Below are 14,402 nucleotides of genomic sequence, written 5' to 3' on the forward strand. Positions count from 1 at the left end.
CTAAGTCTAACATGAAAGAGAAAAAATATCGGCACTCACCATCCCACAAATTAGATTGAGGCATAAAATTAAACAAGGGACAGAGCAGGAAACAAAAAGGACGATGGCCGTTTCATGTGGTACACAGCTATTAATGTCTAAATCACTGGCATCAAAAGTGAGTACACCCCTAAGTGAGAATAACAAAATTGTGCCCTTGGTGTGATTATTTTGAGTGGCCATCATTATTTTCCAGCACAGCCTTATCTCTCTTGGACATGGAGGTCACTAGAGCTTCACTGGAGCTGCTGGATCCTCTTCCATCCTACATGACAACATCGTGGAGCTGGTGGATGTTACAGACCTTGCGCTCCTCCACCTTCCTTTTGAGGAGGCCCAACAGATGCTCCATAGGGTTTAGGTCTGGAGACGCTTGGCCGGTCCAGCACCTTGTGAGGCCGGTCCAGGAAGTGTGATCCGATACTCAAGCGAGTGACGCGCAACTCTGACTCCAGCCTAAGGAACATCTGAAAAGGTTTGAAAAAAATATATGAACAGGTACAAAGTAAGATCCCCAGAAGACGGTTTGCAACCGAAACGTGCATGTAGGGGTTTCCTGGGTGCCTCACTCCACAATAAGGCATATTATCTTTTCATATTAAGTGTGCTACATAGGTGTATGATATATACTGACCATTTCAAGGTTTCTTGGCCAGGTTATTTAGATATAGGATTCAGGGAGTATGCTCAATTTTATGCAGGGGTAAAGAAAACTCGGCTATGAGATTTTGTGACTCTCCTAGTTGGATTTTCCCCTATTCATCAGAGCAGAGAGTCACTGCAAAGTCCCACTATAACAGGCAAAAGTCAGCAGCTTCTCAGCTGATTACCAAGTTGTGATTATGTTAATATAATATTTTTTGCCAAGATTCAGACCCCCCACATCCCCAATAATGGATGACATCATTAATGTCTAAACCCATGATAAAATAATATAGCGTTAATATTTCCATCCGGAGCGCATATGACGACGTAGTCGCTGATTTATAATGTTTTTTCCCCTCGTTGCCTGATTTAGCCACTGACTAATCAGCTTGGTGGTGCAGTATATCATAACATGGGTGACTCATAAAAATATATGTATATTCGATCCTAAAGACAAAGAGCAAGGGAAATATATAGAATGGGAGCCGGGTATACTTTCATTATCACCCAGTCATAATTGGTCTGTTTTATTGAGTACATTTATAATTCTGCATCGCGATGAGGTCCACATTTTACATATGCCATAAATTATATATATAAACATATATACAGTATACTAGAACATGTGATCAAAATAGGTCACACGCTTCGATGATTAGTTTCTTAATATATCTCAGTCTGATACAGAGTACCAAATCCCCTGCATCGATATAGTCATGTAATAATTATTCTAGCTATCCACAGCCACCACTAGGAGGCGCTCAGTACATGCTAAAGCTGTCTCACGGTGTCAGGCTCAAAGCTCGGCAAGCATTAGGACTACATCTGACCCTGTTCACGCAGCAGAGTCAGACACTCCACACGATGCTGCTTTTGAGCTGCACAAACAGGCTCGGGTGTCGAAAAGCTGTGCTCTTGTTTGTAATCGGGCTGGCAGGAGTTAATTTTTGCTAGCCTGTGGATTACTGCTTGAGCCACATGTTGCAGGAGTTAATTTCTGCTAGCCTGTGGATTACTGCTTGAGTCACATGTTGCAGGAGTTAATTTCTGCTAGCCTGTGGAATACTGCTTGAGTCACATGTTGCAGGAGACCTATCACAACCGCCTCCAACCTTTTTAAGATGGTGGAGCCTGTTCTCCCATGCCGATTATAGCTTTATATGATCTCGATCCCTCTGCTTTGATGTCCTGTTGCTGAACTTCTGTGTGTTGTTTGGTGTGTTTTTTGTTTTATAAGACGCACCCCAAATTTAGAGAAACAGTAAGGTAACATAAAAAAAATATGGGGCCCATTTTATAATCCGGGGGTGTCTGACCGGGGTTGGCAGCGATGGTGTGGCAGGGTCACAGGAGGCAGGGGCAGTGGTGGAGTAGCGAGATGCTGTGGGCGCTGTTAGGCAGGAACATCCAGAAATTGTCGGCGGTGTGAGCTTCAAAGAAATGGCGCCTATAGTCGGCGCGTGCACAGATTGAGGTATCAGCTCAATGACGAGCCGAAATCTCATCTGCGCACGCGCCACCTCATGGGCACCCTTTTCCTTAAGTCTGCTACTGGGAGATCAATGGACCACTGGCGGCGCATACGTAGATGAGATTTTGAGCTAAAATCTCTTATTGCGCACGCGTCAACTCTGGGCGCCATTATTTGAAGCCCTCACCGCCAAAATTTTCAAGATGGCCCCTGCCTTACCGTTTGCAGCAAGCACAGCCCACTGCCTGCTGCACTGCCTTGCTCCTGCCTCCTATGACCCCTCTGCACCACCCCCCTGTAAGATTATAAGACGCACCCCTCATTTTCCTCCCAAATTTTGGGGAGGAAAAGTGCATGTTATAAACTGAAAAATACGGTACTCTTGTCTGATTATTTCGTCCCTTCTTTTAATTTTCTTCCGATCATGTATTGTCTATACCTCTGTGAGTGATTGCTGTGAGTTTAAGTTTTGGTCCCCCCCCCCGTCTGTTTATTTGTGTGGAATTAATCACCCCTGTCCCGACCCTCTCTTGGATGAAGGCAGGGGGACCATTAGATCTGGGTTGTTCAGAAGCTAGGGCAAGGAAGGCGGTCCAAACATCGTCACCTTCAGACGTACCTTTGGGATCAGGGTAAGCTAGGGTTCACCTAGCCTGAGGGCCAGTTTAGGTTCCTCTGTTCCTAGTTATCCCATCACACCTCATGACAAAAGCATAATACAATGACCTCCCTATAGTGGTGCCTACAGGAAGACATAATTTGATAATGCAATGCTATAGGATGGGAGATTAACCACTCCTATCCTGGCCCTCTCCTGGGTGAAGGCAGAGGGGCAACTTGATCATGGGTTGTTCAGGATCTAGGGCAAGGAAGGAGGCCCAAACATCGTCACCTGCAGACGTACCTTTGGGATCAGGGTCAGCTAGGGTTCACCGAGCCTGAGTGCCAGTTTAGGCTCCTGTGTCCCTAGTGATCCCATCACACCTCAAGATAAAAGCATAGTACAGTAAGCTCCCGCTAGTGGTGGCTATAGGAAGACATAATTTGATAATTCAATGCTATAGGATGGGAGATTAACCACTCCTGTCCCGGCCCTCTCCTGCGTGGAGGAATGGGGGCTATTAGATCAGGGTTGTTCAGGATCTAGGGCAAGGAAGGCGGCCCAAACATCGTCACCTTCAGACGTACCTTTGGGATCAGGGTCAGCTAGGATTCACCTAGCCTAAGGGCCAGTTTAGGCTCCCCTGTCCCTAGTGATCTCATCACACCTCATGACAAAAGCATAATACAGTGAGCTCCCTCTAGTGGTGGCTACAGGAAGACATAATTTGATCATTTAATGCTATGGGAATGGGACTTGTGAGTCGACTCTTGTCTGCTATAAAAAGATATTAGGAAATTATTCAGTACGGAACAATATAAAGTGGAGATTCCCCTAATTTTATATGTTTTGTTCTTGCAGCTCCTGGCAGTATATTTTCACTCTTTCAGATAAAAAGATAAATAAGTAAACTGCACAAGAGATTTTGCTGCTTCAAAGTAAAAGAAAGACTGGAAAAAAAGCAGAAATATAATAGATAGGATCTCATTGAGAATCAGATGGAAGCTTGGGGCAAACAGGGTGTTATATATAAAAAAAATACTATGTAGAAGGTCAGATAAATAAAATAAATCTGTAATAAAATGTTTGAGATGGTAAGCAGGGGTGGAAACATTGTGAAAGAGGGTGTGTTCTATTTCAAACTCCGCCCCCGAGGTGCCTGAGGCCGGAGTTATACAATAATGGGATAAATTACATGGTGGTTGCATCTTTCATGGAAGTGACAGCTTCTTGGGCAGCTGGGCATCAGTCAAATCAATAATTAATCAATTTGTTAATGAGAACATAAAAAACAAAATATTAAAAATGTCAGTTGTGGAATGTACACTGATTAATCAAACGACCAACAAATCCTAATAAACAGTGTTGTGTGTCTGCTGGGCTCTTTATTGCCCTTGGTTGGGCTTAAATATGACAAATGATGTGATACAAAGAGATAATATGTAAATAAACTAAGTTAAAAATTACATTGTCTTACACCCCCCAAAAAATCACTGAAAATTGCTGCCACTAGGTGTCACCCTTTTGTCTACTGCCTGTTGTTAAGTGAAAACGGTCTCTAGCAGTAGAGACACCGAGATCCATTGCAGGAAGGAAGTGGGGACAGAGCTTTGTGTCTCTACAGGAAGTGGCGGAAAGTCTTTTTCTTTTTGAAGGAAATGGGTGGGTCTTTGCCTCCTTACAGGAAGTTTTGGAGGGTCTTTGCATCTCCACAGGAAGTGGGGGCTGGTCTTTGTGTCTCTTCAAGGATGTGTGGGTGGATCTCGTTCTTTCCACAGGAAAAAAAGGCCAAGTGTTTGTATCACTACAGGAGGTATGGGTCGATTTCTTTCTCTACAGGAAGTGGGGGCAGGTCTTTGAGTTGCTACAAGAAGTGTTGGTGGACCTCTCTCTACAGGAAGCGGGAGTGGATCTTTGACCCTTTACAGGAAATGAGGGCAGGTCTTTGCATCACTACAGGAAGGGAAGTGTGGGCACACCTCTTTCTCTTTACAGGAAGTGGGGCCAGGTCTTTCACCATCTACAGGAAGTGGTGGCAGGTCTTTTAATTGCTACAGGAAGTGTGGGTAGACCTCTTTATCTCTACAGGAAGTGTGATCAGACGTCTTCTTCTCTACAGGAAGTGTGATCAGACGTCTTCTTCTCTACAGGAAGTGTAATCAGACGTCTTCTTCTCTACAGGAAGTGTGATCAGACCTCTTTCTCTCTACAGGAAGTGGCGGCGGATCTTTGACCCTCTACAGAAAGTGTGGCAGACCTCTTTCTCTCTACAGGAAGAGGTGGCGGATCTTTGACCCTCTACAGGAAGTATGATCAAACGTCTTCTTCTCTACAGGAAGTGTGATCAGACCTCTTTCTCTCTACAGGAAGTGGCGGCGGATCTTTGACCCTCTACAGGAAGTGTGGCAGACCTCTTTCTCTCTACAGGAAGTGGCGGCGGATCTTTGACCCTCTACAGGAAGTGTGGGCAGAACTCTCTCTCTACAGGAAGTGTGGGCAGACCTCTCTCTCTACAGGAAGTGTGGGCAGACCTCTCTTTCTACAGGAAGTGTGGGCAGACCTCTCTCTCTACATGAAGTGTGGATAGACCTCTTTCTCTACAGGAAGTGTGATCAGACCTCTTTCTCTCTACAGGAAGTGGCGGCGGATCTTTGACCCTCTACAGGAAGTGTGGGCAGAACTCTCTCTCTACAGGAAGTGTGGGCAGACCTCTCTCTCTACAGGAAGTGTGGGCAGACCTCTCTTTCTACAGGAAGTGTGGGCAGACCTCTCTCTCTACAGGAAGTGTGGATAGACCTCTTTCTCTACAGGAAGTGTGATCAGACCTCTTTCTCTCTACAGGAAGTGGCGGCGGATCTTTGACCCTCTACAGGAAGTGTGGGCAGACCTCTCTTTCTACAGGAAGTGTGGGCAAACCTCTCTCTCTACAGGAAGTGTGGGCAGACCTCTCTCTCTACAGGAAGTGTGGATAGACCTCTTTCTCTACAGGAAGTGTGATCAGACCTCTCTCTCTACAGGAAGTGTGGGCAGACCTCTCTCTCTACAGGAAGTGTGGGCAGACCTCCCTCTCTACAGGAAGTGTGGGCAGACCTGTCTCTCTACAGGAAGTGTGGGCAGACCTCTCTCTCTACAGGAAGTGTGGGCAGACCTCTCTCTCTACAGGAAGTGTGGGTAGACCTCTTTCTCTCTACAGGAAGTGTGAACAGACCTCTATCTCTCTATAGGAAGAGGGGTCAGGTCTTTGACCCTCTAAAGGAAGTGGTGTATCATGGGGTCCTTCTCTCATATCACACAATCAACAGAGCGAGAGTTGGATGAACAATCCAAAGAACATTTATTCCAAACAAAATCAGACAGTCCATAAATAATCCACCATACAGAGGGTAAAATAGTCCAGAAACATGGATATAGTCCAGTAAGCGATAAATATCCAGGTCTCTCTGGGTAGCCTCAGCTTCTCCCACAGAGGATAAGTCTTCTTGCTTCTCTCTTGAAGTTCTCAGACAGACTGAATCATCTCCCAGGTAAGCAGAGTGTTTAGGTGGATACCAGGCCAATATATACAGTGCCCACACACAGCCATTCAGTACCCATATCTAACAAGAAGCCATACAGTGCCCACATATAACAAACAGCCATACAGTGCCCACACACAGCCATACAGTGCCCACATCTCACAAACAGCCATACAGTGCCCACACACAGCCATACACTGACCACATCTAACAAACAGCCATACAGTGTCCACATCTAATAAGAAGCCATACAGTGCCTACTTAGACCTGAACAGCGCAATAATTTGTCCAAAACAGCTATTCAGTTCCCATATAGTGCTATTTTCTGCACGGAGTGCCATAGCTTGCTTATATAGCTAGAGCCTCCATTGCATATATAGGGCTGATATTCCAAGTTACAAAGTCCCCAAATCATAATGCAGGAGAGTCATGCTGCCCTCTGCTGGCAGTCTCTGGTAATGTAGGAGAGTCATGCTGCCCTCTGCTGGCAGTCTCTGGTAATGCAGGAGAGTCATGCTGCCCTCTGCTGGCAGTCTCTGGTAATGCAGGAGAGTCATGCTGCCCTCTGCTGGCAGTCTCTGGTAATGCAGGAGAGTCATGCTGCCCTCTGCTGGCAGTCTCTGGTAATGCAGGAGAGTCATGCTGCCCTCTGCTGGCAGTCTCTGGTAATGCAGGAGAGTCATGCTGCCCTCTGCTGGCAGTCTCTGGTAATGCAGGAGAGTCATGCTGCCCTCTGCTGGCAGTCTCTGGTAATGCAGGGGAGCCATGCTGCCCTCTGCTGGCAGTCTCTGGTAATGCAGGAGAGTCATGCTGCCCTCTGCTGGCAGTCTCTGGTAATGCAGGAGAGTCATGCTGCCCTCTGCTGGCAGTCTCTGGTAATGCAGGAGAGTCATGCTGCCCTCTGCTGGCAGTCACAAGTAATGCAGGAGAGTCATGCTGCCCTCTGCTGGCAGTCTCTGGTAATGCAGGAGAGTCATGCTGCCCTCTGCTGGCAGTCTCTGGTAATGCAGGGGAGTCATGCTGCCCTCTGCTGGCAGTCTCTGTTAATGCAGGAGAGTCATGCTGCCCTCTGCTGGCAGTCGCTGGTAATGCAGGAGAGTCATGCTGCCCTCTGCTGGCAGTGTCTGGTAATGCAGGAGAGTCATGCTGCCCTCTGCTGGCAGTCGCTGGTAATGCAGGAGAGTCATGCAGCCCTCTGCTGGCAGTTTCTGGTAATGCAGGAGAGTCATGCTGTCCTCTGCTGACAGTCTCTGGTAATGCAGGAGAGTCATGCTGCCCTCTGCTGGCAGTCTCTGGTAATGCAGGAGAGTCATGCTGCCCTCTGCTGGCAGTTTCTGGTAATGCAGGAGTGTCATGCTGCCCTCTGCTGGCAGTCTCTGGTAATGCAGGAGAGTCATGCTGCCCTCTTCTGGCAGTCTCTGGTAATGCAGGAGAGTCATGCTGCCCTCTGCTGGCAGTTTCTGGTAATGCAGGAGAGTCATGCTGTCCTCTGCTGACAGTCTCTGGTAATGCAGGAGAGTCATGCTACCCTCTGCTGGCAGTCGCAGGTAATGCAGGAGAGTCATGCTGCCCTCTGCTGGCAGTCTCTGGTAATGCAGGAGAGTCATGCTACCCTCTGCTGGCAGTCTCTGTTAATGCAGGAGAGTCATGCAGCCCTCTGCTGGCAGTCACTGGTAATGCAGGAGAGTCATGCTGCCCTCTGCCGGCAGTCTCTGGTAATGCAGGAGAGTCATGCTGCCCTCTGCTGGCAGTCTCTGGTAATGCAGGAGAGTCATGCTGCCCTCTGCTGGCAGTCTCTGGTAATGCAGGAGAGTCATGCTGCCCTCTGCTGGCAGTCACTGGTAATGCAGGAGAGTCATGCTGCCCTCTGCTGGCAGTCTCTGGTAATGCAGGAGAGTCATGCTGCCCTCTGCTGGCAGTCTCTGGTAATGCAGGAGAGTCATGCTGCCCTCTGCTGGCAGTCACTGGTAATGCAGGAGAGTCATGCTGCCCTCTGCTGGCATTCTCTGGTAATGCAGGAGAGTCATGCTGCCCTCTGCTGGCAGTCTCTGGTAATGCAGGAGAGTCATGCTGCCCTCTGCTGGCAGTCTCTGGTAATGCAGGAGAGTCATGCTGCCCTCTGCTGGCAGTCTCTGGTAATGCAGGAGAGTCATGCTGCCCTCTGCTGGCAGTCACTGGTAATGCAGGAGAGTCATGCTGCCCTCTGCTGGCAGTCTCTGGTAATGCAGGAGAGTCATGCTGCCCTCTGCTGGCAGTCACTGGTAATGCAGGAGAGTCATGCTGCCCTCTGCTGGCAGTCTCTGGTAATGCAGGAGAGTCATGCTGCCCTCTGCTGGCAGTCACTGGTAATGCAGGAGAGTCATGCTGCCCTCTGCTGGCATTCTCTGGTAATGCAGGAGAGTCATGCTGCCCTCTGCTGGCAGTCTCTGGTAATGCAGGAGAGTCATGCTGCCCTCTGCTGGCATTCTCTGGTAATGCAGGAGAGTCATGCTGCCCTCTGCTGGCAGTCTCTGGTAATGCAGGAGAGTCATGCTGCCCTCTGCTGGCAGTCTCTGTTAATGCAGGAGAGTCATGCTGCCCTCTGCTGGCAGTCGCTGGTAATGCAGGAGAGTCATGCTGCCCTCTGCTGGCAGTGTCTGGTAATGCAGGAGAGTCATGCTGCCCTCTGCTGGCAGTCGCTGGTAATGCAGGAGAGTCATGCAGCCCTCTGCTGGCAGTTTCTGGTAATGCAGGAGAGTCATGCTGTCCTCTGCTGACAGTCTCTGGTAATGCAGGAGAGTCATGCTGCCCTCTGCTGGCAGTTTCTGGTAATGCAGAAGAGTCATGCTGCCCTCTGCTGGCAGTTTCTGGTAATGCAGGAGTGTCATGCTGCCCTCTTCTGGCAGTCTCTGGTAATGCAGGAGAGTCATGCTGCCCTCTGCTGGCAGTTTCTGGTAATGCAGGAGAGTCATGCTGTCCTCTGCTGACAGTCTCTGGTAATGCAGGAGAGTCATGCTACCCTCTGCTGGCAGTCGCAGGTAATGCAGGAGAGTCATGCTGCCCTCTGCTGGCAGTCTCTGGTAATGCAGGAGAGTCATGCTACCCTCTGCTGGCAGTCTCTGTTAATGCAGGAGAGTCATGCTGCCCTCTGCCGGCAGTCTCTGGTAATGCAGGAGAGTCATGCTGCCCTCTGCTGGCAGTCTCTGGTAATGCAGGAGAGTCATGCTGCCCTCTGCTGGCAGTCTCTGGTAATGCAGGAGAGTCATGCTGCCCTCTGCTGGCAGTCACTGGTAATGCAGGAGAGTCATGCTGCCCTCTGCTGGCAGTCTCTGGTAATGCAGGAGAGTCATGCTGTCCTCTGCTGGCAGTCTCTGGTAATGCAGGAGAGTCATGCTGCCCTCTGCTGGCAGTTTCTGGTAATGCAGGAGAGTCATGCTGCCCTCTGCTGGCAGTCTCTGGTAATGCAGGAGAGTCATGCTGCCCTCTGCTGGCAGTTTCTGGTAATGCAGGAGAGTCATGCTGCCCTCTGCTGGCAGTCTCTGGTAATGCAGGAGAGTCATGCTGCCCTCTGCTGGCAGTCTCTGGTAATGCAGGAGAGTCATGCTGCCCTCTGCTGGCAGTCTCTGGTAATGCAGGAGAGTCATGCTGCCCTCTGCTGGCAGTCACTGGTAATGCAGGAGAGTCATGCTGCCCTCTGCTGGCAGTCTCTGGTAATGCAGGAGAGTCATGCTGTCCTCTGCTGGCAGTCTCTGGTAATGCAGGAGAGTCATGCTGCCCTCTGCTGGCAGTTTCTGGTAATGCAGGAGAGTCATGCTGCCCTCTGCTGGCAGTCTCTGGTAATGCAGGAGAGTCATGCTGCCCTCTGCTGGCAGTCACTGGTAATGCAGGAGAGTCATGCTGCCCTCTGCTGGCAGTCTCTGGTAATGCAGGAGAGTCATGCTGCCCTCTGCTGGCATTCTCTGGTAATGCAGGAGAGTCATGCTACCCTCTGCTGGCAGTCTCTGGTAATGCAGGAGAGTCATGCTGCCCTCTGCTGGCAGTCTCTGGTAATGCAGGAGAGTCATGGTGCCCTCTGCTGGCAGTCTCTGGTAATGCAGGAGAGTCATGCTGCCCTCTGCTGGCAGTCACTGGTAATGCAGGAGAGTCATGCTGCCCTCTGCTGGCAGTCACTGGTAATGCAGGAGAGTCATGCTGCCCTCTGCTGGCAGTCTCTGGTAATGCAGGAGAGTCATGCTGCCCTCTGCTGGCAGTCTCTGGTAATGCAGGAGAGTCATGCTGCCCTCTGCTGGCAGTCACTGGTAATGCAGGAGAGTCATGCTGCCCTCTGCTGGCATTCTCTGGTAATGCAGGAGAGTCATGCTGCCCTCTGCTGGCAGTCTCTGGTAATGCAGGAGAGTCATGCTGCCCTCTGCTGGCAGTCTCTGGTAATGCAGGAGAGTCATGCTGCCCTCTGCTGGCAGTCTCTGGTAATGCAGGAGAGTCATGCTGCCCTCTGCTGGCAGTCACTGGTAATGCAGGAGAGTCATGCTGCCCTCTGCTGGCAGTCTCTGGTAATGCAGGAGAGTCATGCTGCCCTCTGCTGGCAGTCTCTGGTAATGCAGGAGAGTCATGCTGCCCTCTGCTGGCAGTCACTGGTAATGCAGGAGAGTCATGCTGCCCTCTGCTGGCATTCTCTGGTAATGCAGGAGAGTCATGCTGCCCTCTGCTGGCAGTCTCTGGTAATGCAGGAGAGTCATGCTGCCCTCTGCTGGCATTCTCTGGTAATGCAGGAGAGTCATGCTGCCCTCTGCTGGCAGTCTCTGGTAATGCAGGAGAGTCATGCTGCCCTCTGCTGGCAGTCTCTGTTAATGCAGGAGAGTCATGCTGCCCTCTGCTGGCAGTCGCTGGTAATGCAGGAGAGTCATGCTGCCCTCTGCTGGCAGTGTCTGGTAATGCAGGAGAGTCATGCTGCCCTCTGCTGGCAGTCGCTGGTAATGCAGGAGAGTCATGCAGCCCTCTGCTGGCAGTTTCTGGTAATGCAGGAGAGTCATGCTGTCCTCTGCTGACAGTCTCTGGTAATGCAGGAGAGTCATGCTGCCCTCTGCTGGCAGTCTCTGGTAATGCAGGAGAGTCATGATGCCCTCTGCTGGCAGTCTCTGGTAATGCAGGAGAGTCATGCTGCCCTCTGCTGGCAGTTTCTGGTAATGCAGGAGTGTCATGCTGCCCTCTTCTGGCAGTCTCTGGTAATGCAGGAGAGTCATGCTGCCCTCTGCTGGCAGTTTCTGGTAATGCAGGAGAGTCATGCTACCCTCTGCTGGCAGTCTCTGTTAATGCAGGAGAGTCATGCAGCCCTCTGCTGGCAGTCACTGGTAATGCAGGAGAGTCATGCTGCCCTCTGCTGGCAGTCTCTGGTAATGCAGGAGAGTCATGCTGCCCTCTGCTGGCAGTCTCTGGTAATGCAGGAGAGTCATGCTGTCCTCTGCTGACAGTCTCTGGTAATGCAGGAGAGTCATGCTACCCTCTGCTGGCAGTCGCAGGTAATGCAGGAGAGTCATGCTGCCCTCTGCTGGCAGTCTCTGGTAATGCAGGAGAGTCATGCTACCCTCTGCTGGCAGTCTCTGTTAATGCAGGAGAGTCATGCAGCCCTCTGCTGGCAGTCACTGGTAATGCAGGAGAGTCATGCTGCCCTCTGCCGGCAGTCTCTGGTAATGCAGGAGAGTCATGCTGCCCTCTGCTGGCAGTCTCTGGTAATGCAGGAGAGTCATGCTGCCCTCTGCTGGCAGTCTCTGGTAATGCAGGAGAGTCATGCTGCCCTCTGCTGGCAGTCACTGGTAATGCAGGAGAGTCATGCTGCCCTCTGCTGGCAGTCTCTGGTAATGCAGGAGAGTCATGCTGCCCTCTGCTGGCAGTCTCTGGTAATGCAGGAGAGTCATGCTGCCCTCTGCTGGCAGTCACTGGTAATGCAGGAGAGTCATGCTGCCCTCTGCTGGCAGTCTCTGGTAATGCAGGAGAGTCATGCTGCCCTCTGCTGGCATTCTCTGGTAATGCAGGAGAGTCATGCTACCCTCTGCTGGCAGTCTCTGGTAATGCAGGAGAGTCATGCTGCCCTCTGCTGGCAGTCTCTGGTAATGCAGGAGAGTCATGGTGCCCTCTGCTGGCAGTCTCTGGTAATGCAGGAGAGTCATGCTGCCCTCTGCTGGCAGTCACTGGTAATGCAGGAGAGTCATGCTGCCCTCTGCTGGCAGTCTCTGGTAATGCAGGAGAGTCATGCTGCCCTCTGCTGGCAGTCTCTGGTAATGCAGGAGAGTCATGCTGCCCTCTGCTGGCAGTCACTGGTAATGCAGGAGAGTCATGCTGCCCTCTGCTGGCATTCTCTGGTAATGCAGGAGAGTCATGCTGCCCTCTGCTGGCAGTCTCTGGTAATGCAGGAGAGTCATGCTGCCCTCTGCTGGCATTCTCTGGTAATGCAGGAGAGTCATGCTGCCCTCTGCTGGCAGTCTCTGGTAATGCAGGAGAGTCATGCTGCCCTCTGCTGGCAGTCACTGGTAATGCAGGAGAGTCATGCTGCCCTCTGCTGGCAGTCTCTGGTAATGCAGGAGAGTCATGCTGCCCTCTGCTGGCAGTCACTGGTAATTCAGGAGAGTCATGCTGCCCTCTGCTGGCAGTCTCTGGTAATGCAGGAGAGTCATGCTGCCCTCTGCAGGCAGTCTCTGGTAATGCAGGAGAGTCATGCTGCCCTCTGCTGGCAGTGTCTGGTAATGCAGGAGAGTCATGCTGCCCTCTGCTGGCAGTCTCTGGTAATGCAGGAGAGTCATGCTGCCCTCTGCTGGCAGTCTCTGGTAATGCAGGAGAGTCATGCTGCCCTCTGCTGGCAGTCTCTGGTAATGCAGGAGAGTCATGCTGCCCTCTGCTGGCAGTCACTGGTAATGCAGGAGAGTCATGCTGCCCTCTGCTGGCAGTGTCTGGTAATGCAGGAGAGTCATGCTGCCCTCTGCTGGCAGTGTCTGGTAATGCAGGAGAGTCATGCTGCCCTCTGCAGGCAGTCTCTGGTAATGCAGGAGAGTCATGCTGCCCTCTGCTGGCAGTCACTGGTAATGCAGGAGAGTCATGCTGCCCTCTGCTGGCAGTCTCTGGTAATGCAGGAGAGTCATGCTGCCCTCTGCTGGCAGTCTCTGGTAATGCAGAAGAGTCATGCTGCCCTCTGCTGGCAGTCTCTGGTAATGCAGGAGAGTCATGCTGCCCTCTGCTGGCAGTCTCTGGTAATGCAGGAGAGTCATGCTGCCCTCTGCTGGCAGTCACTGGTAATGCAGGAGAGTCATGCTGCCCTCTGCTGGCAGTCTCTGGTAATGCAGGAGAGTCATGCTGCCCTCTGCTGGCAGTCTCTGGTAATGCAGGAGAGTCATGCTGCCCTCTGCTGGCAGTCACTGGTAATGCAGGAGAGTCATGCTGCCCTCTGCTGGCAGTCACTGGTAATGCAGGAGAGTCATGCTGCCCTCTGCTGGCAGTCTCTGGTAATGCAGGAGAGTCATGCTGCCCTCTGCTGGCAGTCTCTGTTAATGCAGGAGAGTCATGCTGCCCTCTGCTGGCAGTCGCTGGTAATGCAGGAGAGTCATGCTGCCCTCTGCTGGCAGTGTCTGGTAATGCAGGAGAGTCATGCTGCCCTCTGCTGGCAGTCGCTGGTAATGCAGGAGAGTCATGCAGCCCTCTGCTGGCAGTTTCTGGTAATGCAGGAGAGTCATGCTGTCCTCTGCTGACAGTCTCTGGTAATGCAGGAGAGTCATGCTGCCCTCTGCTGGCAGTTTCTGGTAATGCAGAAGAGTCATGCTGCCCTCTGCTGGCAGTTTCTGGTAATGCAGGAGTGTCATGCTGCCCTCTTCTGGCAGTCTCTGGTAATGCAGGAGAGTCATGCTGCCCTCTGCTGGCAGTTTCTGGTAATGCAGGAGAGTCATGCTGTCCTCTGCTGACAGTCTCTGGTAATGCAGGAGAGTCATGCTACCCTCTGCTGGCAGTCGCAGGTAATGCAGGAGAGTCATGCTGCCCTCTGCTGGCAGTCTCTGGTAATGCAGGAGAGTCATGCTACCCTCTGCTGGCAGTCTCTGTTAATGCAGGAGAGTCATGCAGCACTCTGCTGGCAGTCACTGGTAATGCAGGAGAGTCATGCTGCCCTCTGCCG

This window comes from Anomaloglossus baeobatrachus, chromosome 4, assembly GCF_048569485.1.
Source record: "Anomaloglossus baeobatrachus isolate aAnoBae1 chromosome 4, aAnoBae1.hap1, whole genome shotgun sequence".
In the NCBI taxonomy this organism is placed as follows: domain Eukaryota; kingdom Metazoa; phylum Chordata; class Amphibia; order Anura; family Aromobatidae; genus Anomaloglossus; species Anomaloglossus baeobatrachus.